Below are 9,260 nucleotides of genomic sequence, written 5' to 3' on the forward strand. Positions count from 1 at the left end.
CAGGGCTAGCGATCCCGCATCTTGGCCCTTGTGAGCCAAGAACTGTGCAAACGCTGGTGACACCATGACAGGCAGCACACACCCCCCAGCATGGCACACCGAGCAGGCAGTCAACAGTTCACTGATGCCGCCCAACGTAAGAGCCACAGCAGAGAGCCAGGCAAGGACTGTGGGCTGGAGCAGCCACAGCAGGCGTGGGGCGCATCCTGAAGGAGAGAGCAGCAGATGGGGAGGCCCACAGCGGCCAGGGTCGGGAGCTGGGCACTGCCCACCCACCCACGATACAGCATGTGGGAGCACCCCCTGGATGCAGGAGTGACGCGGGCCCTGCGGCAAACCCACAGAGAGCCAGGCAGTGACAACTCGGCTGGAGCAAGCGTCGGACACTCAACGGGGCAACGCTCTCTCCGTGCTTAAATTCCTGAAAGCTCCTTGAAAATACCCCTCACGCAGCTACCTACTCCATCCTTATAACTTAAAAGCACCAAAAGCATTTTTTTGGCATAAAAATTCATCATACTATTATTTCTAATTTTTACATGATTGAAAATGTTCATAGGAAGTTTTTTGAAAAATGATGAAAATGACGGGTAAAGGGTGCAGGTGCCAAGCCCCACTGGGACATCTCAGAGTCTGGGCTGTGGAAGGCGGGGGGGGGAGGGGGTATTACATGGACACAGGACTTCACAGGCAAGGACGTCTGGGATGTACTGGGTTTCTCCAAGTAAAACGCAGGCCTTCTCAGAGTCCATACCTCAGAAATAGGGGCTCTTCCTGGGGGAGGGGGTCCCACGCTTGGCCCCAGAAGCCTTCTGCCACAGAGCAGGACAGGCATTCTGCAATCTGGGAAACAGAGGGTCGAATTTCAGGATGGGGGCGGGAGCTCACGACTCAGGAGATTCAGGGGCCGGAGGAAGTAAGGTTGGATGAGATTTGCTCCCCGGATGGACGAGGCCTCGGGAACCCTCAAGACAACTCCTGCACACCAGACACCATGCCAGAGGTGGAGGGACAAGGATGAAGATGGCCTCTGTCCCCAAGGCCCTCCAGGCTGGGTGGATCATGGAAGGTTCCGGACTCCAAGGAGACGCATCTGGCTGGGGAAGCACTCACCCCTGAGAGCAGAGGAGAGGGCTAAAGCCAGCTCAGAGCAGCACGGAATGCTGGGCCCAAAAGTTCCAAATTCAGGGGCCGGCCTGGTGGCACAGCAGTTAAGTGTGCACATTCCACTTCGGTGGTCGAGGGTTCACCAGTTCGGATCCCAGGTGTGGACATGGCACCACTTGGCAAGCCATGCTGTGGCAGGCGTCCCACGTATAAAGTAGGGGAAGATGGGCATGGATGCCAGCTCAGGGCCAGTCTTTCTCAGCAAAAAGAGGAGGATTGGCGGCAGATGTTAGCTCAGGGCTAATCTTCCTCCAAAAAAAAAAAAAGTTCCATCTTCAGACACTGGGAAACCAGCGTCGTTTTCTGAGAAAGGGATGGACAGGATGAAACCAGGTTTAAAAAGATTAATCTGGCCACAGTGAAAGATAAATGGGCAAAGGAAGGTTCTAGAAAGCAAGGAGACCAAGTAGAAGCGGATGGGGTCCTCCACTCGGAATCTAGTCTTCCACAGAGCGAGTACTGTGGGGGCCTCCAGGTGAGGCCTCAGAGCCAGGGGGGCCGCGTCGGGGAGGAAACGAGCACAGCAGGCTGTCCCGAGTGTGGGGAGGAACGGAGACGGGGCCTGCATCCGGGCGGCAGAGAAAGAACAGGTGTTGGGGTCAGCTCGGAGCTTCCAGCCTGAGTCAGGAGGAATCCGGGGAGGCCAGGCCAGCACCCCCTGCACCCCGACTCCCCCGATTCGGTCTCCTTTTGGGGACCAAGTTCGCACCGGGGAAAGTTTGCAGAAACGGCATTCCCCCACAAAAGCAAGCTCGGGAACACGTCTTGCTCTGAAAGCACCTTGCAGCGAGGACATCAAGCGGGCTCCCATCGCGGAGACCGCCCGCTCCTCCCAGGGCAGAAGCCGAGGGGGCAGCTGCCTGCGAGCGGACAGTCTGGAAGGCACCCAGGCAGGCGTGTTCTGGCCGGGCCACACGCTCGGGCGGCTCTTAACGCCCCATTGAGCAATTTCCTGAGAGTTTTGCTCAGCAGGTAGTACGCCTCCCCATTTGGGCTAATAGAGGGGTGCAGCCCAGGGAAGAAATTAAAGTTGCTCACATTTTGTTCTGAAACAAACTAGGGGAGGGGAGCGATAATTTACGCGGTAATTATATTTGCCTTGGGGCTAATGCTGGAATTAGCCGCATTAGAGCTTGTTTCCCAAGCAGACGCTGCTGTGAGCAAGGAAGCACAAGGCTCGGGTGATCCAGCACAAATGTCATCTCTGAAGTACTCCACGTGCCACCGGAAACCAAAAACGTGATGACCGGCTCCATCGAGGCAGCAGACACGTTTATCTCCACAGCCAGAGACCAGCTCGGCCGTCAGAGACCACTTCTAAAGTCCAGCCCTCTGACACATATTGAATGTCACCATTTACTGTCCCCGGATCAAGAGATCAAAGGATGGAAGCTGACCAGCTAATTCTAAAGTTTATCACAAAAGAGTAAATGTACAAGAAGAGTCAACACAATTTTTTTAAAAAGAACAATGAAGGAGGAATTGCACAATCAATCTTAAAATATATTGTGATGCAACAGAGATTAAAACAAGAGCACACTGGTGCAGAAAGACACCCGCTGGTCAACGGAGGAGGACAGAAGGTTCCAGAACAAGGAGCCAAGCATCTGAGGACACTGCACATGAAAGAGCAGCATTTTAAATGAATGGGGACAGGATGGGCCATTCCCTCAAGGTGCTGGGACATCTCCCTATCCACTTACAGGGGTGGGAGGGGGTGTGTAACCAGGGACAATGCAGATCCCTACCTCGAACCATATACCCCCCAAATAATCAGACAGAATAATATCTGAATATAAAACACAAAACAGTAACAGTCCTGGAAGAACATAAAGAAAGATGTATTTAAAATCTGAGGACAGAGAAACAAGGCACAGAACCCAGAAGCCATAAGGGAAAAGACCAAGAGTTTTGATAACATGAAACTTTTTAATGTCTTCATGATAATAAACCACCAGAAACAAGGATGAAGGACTAGCTACAGACCAGAAGAAAAATCTGGACCAAACAGAACAAAGAATTAATGTCCACAACAAATAAAGAGTTCCTGCAAATCAATAAGAAAAAGACAACTCGACAGAAAGATAGGCTAAGGATAAGAGTAGACAATTTGCAGAAAAATAAATACAAATGGCCACTCAATCAGCAATGAGGGAAGGGCAAATCAAAATGTGTTATAACTTTTAACCAAATTGATTTAAAAAAATAGAATCTGGTAACTGCCAGCGTTAGGATAGAGGAAAGCACGTACTCTCATAGATGCCTGGTGGAGTACAGACTGGTGCAGACATTTTGGAGGAATTTATCAGCATCTTTGAAAACCTATAAATGGACATACTCTGACGAGGAATGTGTCCCACAGAAATGCTTGCACACGCACCTAGATACACACAAGCAAAGGTGCTCACTGCAGCACGCCTTGTAATAGCAACCACACATGGAAAAAACTGAACGCTCCTCAATTTGGTAACAGCCATGAAGTATGATACACCCATACTAGGAAACACTACGTTTAAAAAGAATGAAGATCCAAAAGTAAAGATACAGAAAATGTTTATGATACATTAGTGAGTGAAAAAGACAGACTTTAGAATGTCTTTTTTAGAGGGGCCGGCCCCGTGGCCGAGTGGTTAAGTTTGTGTGCTCCACTTCAGTGGCCCGGGGTTCACCAGTTCAGATCCTGGGTGCAGACCTACACACTGCTCATCAAGCCATGCTGTGGCAGCATCCCACACAGAAGAACTAGAATGACCTACACCTAGGATATACAACTATGTGCTGAGGCTTTGGAGAGAGGGAAAAAAAAAAAAAGAGGAAGATTGGCAATAGATGTTAGCTCAGGGCCAATCTTCCTACAGAAAAAAAAAAAGAATGATAGCGATTGGATTTATGTAAAGAATATGAGGACATGTTCAAAACAAAGTAACATGTTAAAATACGTGTTAGAGGTTCGGCCATCTCTGAGGAGAGAAATAAAACAGGCAACGAAAGAAGATGCTCATTTTACTAGAAGTACCATAGAAAATGTTTAAGCTGTTTATATGTACATCTTGCATTTCAATATATACATATCTATAAAACAAAATGGCCAACGAGCACATGTAAAGATGTTCGACATATTAGCCATCAGGAAAACACATGTGAAAACCACAACGTGGTCCCACTTCACACCTCCTAGGATGGTTAGAACCAAAAATATGGAAAATAGCAAGTGTTGGCCAGGACGTGGAGAAACAAACTCTTGCGCATTGTTGCTGGGAATGTAAAATGGTACAGCTGCTGTAGATGACCGTCTGATGGTTCCCCAAAATAGTAAACATAGAATTACCACGTCATCCAGCAATTCCACTTCTGGGTACAGCCCCAAAAGTGAAAGCAGGGACTCAAGCAGATACTTGCCCAGCAATGTTCACAGCAGCATCATTCACAATATCTAAAGGTGGAACCAACCAGTGTCCAGCAACGGAGGAATGGATAAGGAAAACGTGCTCCATCTGTACAGTGGAATATTACTCAGCCATAAAAAGGAATGGGATTCTGATACCTGCTACAACTTAGATGAACCTCGAAAACATTATGCTAAATGAAACACGCTAGACACAAAAGGACAAATATTGTATGACTCCACAAATAAGAGTACCCTTAAAGCAGAAAAGAGGTGACCAGGGGCGAGCCCGTGGGCAGACCAGGGGAGTGTCATCTGCCCCCGGCCAGGTGATGGGCAAAGGGAGGCCCAGGAGGCAAACAGATAGCGGATAGCAGGGCTGCCCGGGGCTCCAGAACGGGCAGAACAGCCATGGGCAAGGGCACGGCCTGGGTGGCACATGGCCCCACTTGGTTTAGGGACGTGGGGACCCCCACCTAGCAGGCGAAGGGTCAGCAGCCAGGTCTGCTCCTGGCTGGAGTTCCAGCCCGGTTCAGGACTGCCAGTCACTCCTCGGGGGCAAACAAGGGCCAAACACAGACCCCCAACATCTTCCACCACTCCCGGCCCCCAACTAGACGAGAGTGACCACGACCTTGACCCTCGCTCGGGGCACTTTTATAAGGAAACCAGGCCCTGGAGGGAAGGGCCCCCAGGGCCTCCTCCCAGACTGGCTCACTGAACCCCCACCAGCGCCCTGCAAGCAGATGCATCATCCCAATTTTGAGGACGAGGAAACTGAGGCCGGGAGACAGCAACCCGCTCTCCAGAGCTCATGAGAAAGCAGAGGGCAGCCTGGAGCAGTGGGCGGGACCCGGGGCGGCTGCATGTGTGGCCGCAGCTGCCCCCACACGGCAGCTCTTGGACCCGTGTGGTCCCCAGCACGGCCCGTGGGTGGTCTGTCCCAGAGCAGACCACTGCTCTCTGAGCAATGTGTCAACAGGCCCGGGAAGGGAAGGGGCTGGACGCAGCCCCTCGCTCCCATCAGAGCCCCCCCCATTTTGAGAGGGTCTTAAGTGACTGTCCGAGAGGCCTCCTAAGCCACAAATGTCCGGTTTCTTTCAGGGCTTCTGCGATATTGAACGTGGCCCTCCGTCCACCTCCCAGAGCCCTCGTCCCCTGAGGCCAGCACTGGCCCCCAGCCTGTCCTCCGCCCCGGCTCCCACTGCCATCAGCTCTCACCCATCGTCTCTGAACACAGACGGGGCTCTAAGAACAAATGTGCCCATGTCGCCACCAAGCTGGAAACAGCTCCTGCTGTGCAAACCCCATGGGGCCACCACGGCCCCCAGCGGAGACCAAGCCACTGACGGGTGAATGGAGAAGCAAAACGTGCTCCATCCATACGACATTCGGCCATAAAAAGGAACAGAGTACCGACCCACGCTACGACGGGGACCCGCCTCAAAAACATCATGCTAAACGAGTGACGAAGCCAGACACAAAAGGCCACGTGTCGTACGAGTCCACGTGTACGAAACGTCCAGAACAGACACCTCCATGGGGACAGAAAGCAGACTGGTGGCTGCCTCGGGCTGGGGGTAGGGGACACGGGAAGTTACTGATTCACAGGTATGGAGTTTTATTTCGGGGTGACAGAAAAGTCTGGTAACTTGAGAGATGCGGTGGCTGCAGGACACGCAGAATGTGCTACAGACCGTCGAACTGTGTCCTTTAAAACGCTGTATTTTATAATATGTGATTTTCACCTTAATTAAAGGAAGAATAAAGATCGATTCCACACCTTTCACCCAATACAGACCTGACTCCAGCCCGCATTTCCTACCCCCCTCACTAAAGTCTTCCAGGAGCTTCCATCGCCTTCTGGATCACATCCAGACTCCGCAGCGTCATCTGGCCTCTCTCCGTGGAGGAGACCACCCGGTCCTCGAGGACGGGGCTCTGGGCCGGTGAGGGGGGGAGTCCCCGCGCCCCCTCTCCCACAGCTGCCCGTCGGCTTCCTTTGCCTGCTTCCCCTCCACACAGACAGTCCGACAGCAAAGCCCCAGCCTCATCTGCCATTCTGTCCATTCTGCACTCTTCTCTCCCCAGGGCTTCACACGGTACCAGGCACCCAAGAGAAGGAGGAACGACACTAAGAGCGGACACAGCGCCGGGCGGGTGTTAACTCCCCGAATTGGCCCGATTGAGTATTCTTAGCCCCATTTACAGAAGAGAAAACTGAGGCACACAAAAGTGGAGCCAGCCGCCCAAGCTCCCCCACACCGCAACCAGCAAGGCTGGGATCAGACCCCAGGCACTCAGGCCCTGTCCACACTCTCCCAAGGACCCTCACCCCGTGTTGCAGCAATAAACAAGTCAGTGCACTAAACATCCAAGGTCGTGCACAGAGGAATCATCCAGACTGCCCGGTAACGGCTTCTAGACCTCCCAGGCCAGAAAGATCAAGGACCCCGTGACACAACGAGCATCGCAGCTCAGCCACGACCTGTCTCTCGCCCAGGACAGGGATGGTGCCGAGGGGTGCACACACAGCATCCGACGCTCCCGACCGCCTGGGTGGGAGAGAATCCAGGAAGGACACCGGACACAGAGAAGTTAAGTAAGTCATGCAAAGTCAAACAGCAATTGAGCGCGTAAACCCAGGCTTGTCTGACCCCCAAGTCCCCGCTCTCAGCCCTGGCAAGCCCAGGCCGCAGGGCAGGAAGCCATGCTGAGTCCTCACCTGACTACACCCCCCCCCATCCCAGCGTGCAAATTTTGCTAAATGCCTGAGTGGTGACACAGTGCAGCTGAAATTAAACGGGTTCCAACTCCGACGGGATCTCCACAGCAAATGTTGGCTCACCCGGGTGCACGGGGTAAATTCTTGGATCTGAGCGAGAGGGTGAAAAGCATGCGGGCTCTGCTTTAAAAAGCAGAGGGTCCTTTGTGGGGGAATTCCCTCAGTGGGCTCCACGCAGCATTTCCTTAACACCCACCTGCTGGGCCCTCCCAGGGGGCCAGGCAGTGAGCGTCTGCAGGAACCACCCTGGGGGGGTGGGGGGGCTCCTGGAGCAAGTGCTGTGGGGCCAGCGGGGAGAGGCCCGGGCCGTGGATCTGGCAAAGGCCATTCCCAGCGCCGGGACCACAAGAACAAAGGCATTTCCGTGGGCTCACAGCTTCGAATTGCAACAGGAAGCAATCAGGAAAAATAATTAACTACAAACTTACTGGCTTCTCTCCGGACTGAGGCATAACTCTAACATAGAAACGTGGGACATCGCAGATCGAAAAGGGTCAAAATCGTCCTGCAGAAAGATCCCTCCTTCTCCTCCCATTTTAGGACAGGACTGCCACAACTAGCCGGGGCTCTAAAATCCTCGTGTTGACATACTTCCTAACGTTAAAATAATCAGCTCTATTTCTGTCTCATATACAACCGAACTCCACAGATGTGACTCGTGGGGGCTCGAACCGCACGACCGACCGACGGGCGTTCGACTCCAGCAATGTCACCCCAAAAGGTACAGGAAATTCAAAACTGCGACAAAGCGAAAGGCAACGTAGCCAGCTGAGCAACCCCACCTTTAAAACAAACATCTTCCCAAAAAAAAACCCTTTTGCCTCCGTGATCCAGGCATTTCCGGAAGAGAAAAGGAGCAGGGCTGGCCTGAACTACCCAGACACTGTCATTGTTCTGTCGTCACCTTGTTGTGCTATCAGACGCGGCTGAGAAACGTAAACAGGCTCCCAGGAAAGACAGATTTGGGGTGAGGCAGTCTCTGGGCTCGGGCTGGGAGGCAGGCAGACTTGGGGAAACACCCCCTCTGCGCCCCCCCAAACCTCCATGGAGGGGCCGAGGCCCTGGGAATGCCACCACAGAGCCAGGCCAGGACATCTCCCTGCAGAGCCACACTCGAAATATTCAGGGAGACAGCTGCTAGCCTTAAAGAGGCCCAGACAAAGGGACTCGAGGGACCCCCCCCCAACACACTGCCACCAGCAGAAGTGTAGCCCAGAGAGCACAGGACTCGCTGGCCGCGGCCACTCGGCCAGCCACACTCCAGAAAAACAAAACACTCACGTCCGAAGAGAAGGATTTAGGTAGGAGAGGCTTGCTCAAAACCCACATGGCAATCTCCAAATTAAAGTAACATGTGTCGCGTTTCACAGGGCGCTTAGGTTTCCTGAGTCCTCCTGACCTCAACTCCACCCCTCGGGACACACCAAAAGTTGCAGAGAAAGGTCCTCAGCCCTCGATCTCCCACAGGGTGTGCGGAGCCGAGACCGGAGCGCGCTGCCCTCCCGCGCGGCGGCCCCCACGCAGCCGGGCCCCGCGGGGGACCCCGAGCGATCGGCGGCCACTGTGTGGGGCCCCGGAGGCCAGACGGGTCGCCCGGGCACCTGGCAGGTGTCAGTCCGTTTGGAAACCGACAGCAACGCCGATGAAAGGGGGCCGCGCGCCAGGCCAGGCCGCCCGGCGCCCGGGCTGAGAACTTTCTCTTGCAACTTGCATCAGTTCTCGGAGCTCGCAGGCCGGCCGCGCGGCCATCGGAAACAGGCTCGCCGAAGAGTTCCCGACGCAGGGCGCCGAGGCCTGTCTCCGGGCCGAACGTGCCCGCTCTGTGCCGCCCGCGGGCCGGGGTCCCCACCGCCCCGGCGCCGCCTCGCCCGGCCCGCTGCCCGCGGGCGGCACTTCCGAGCGCGCCCCGGGGCCCGGGCAGGT

Source organism: Equus quagga, chromosome 17 (assembly GCF_021613505.1).
Source record: "Equus quagga isolate Etosha38 chromosome 17, UCLA_HA_Equagga_1.0, whole genome shotgun sequence".
In the NCBI taxonomy this organism is placed as follows: Eukaryota; Metazoa; Chordata; class Mammalia; order Perissodactyla; family Equidae; genus Equus; species Equus quagga.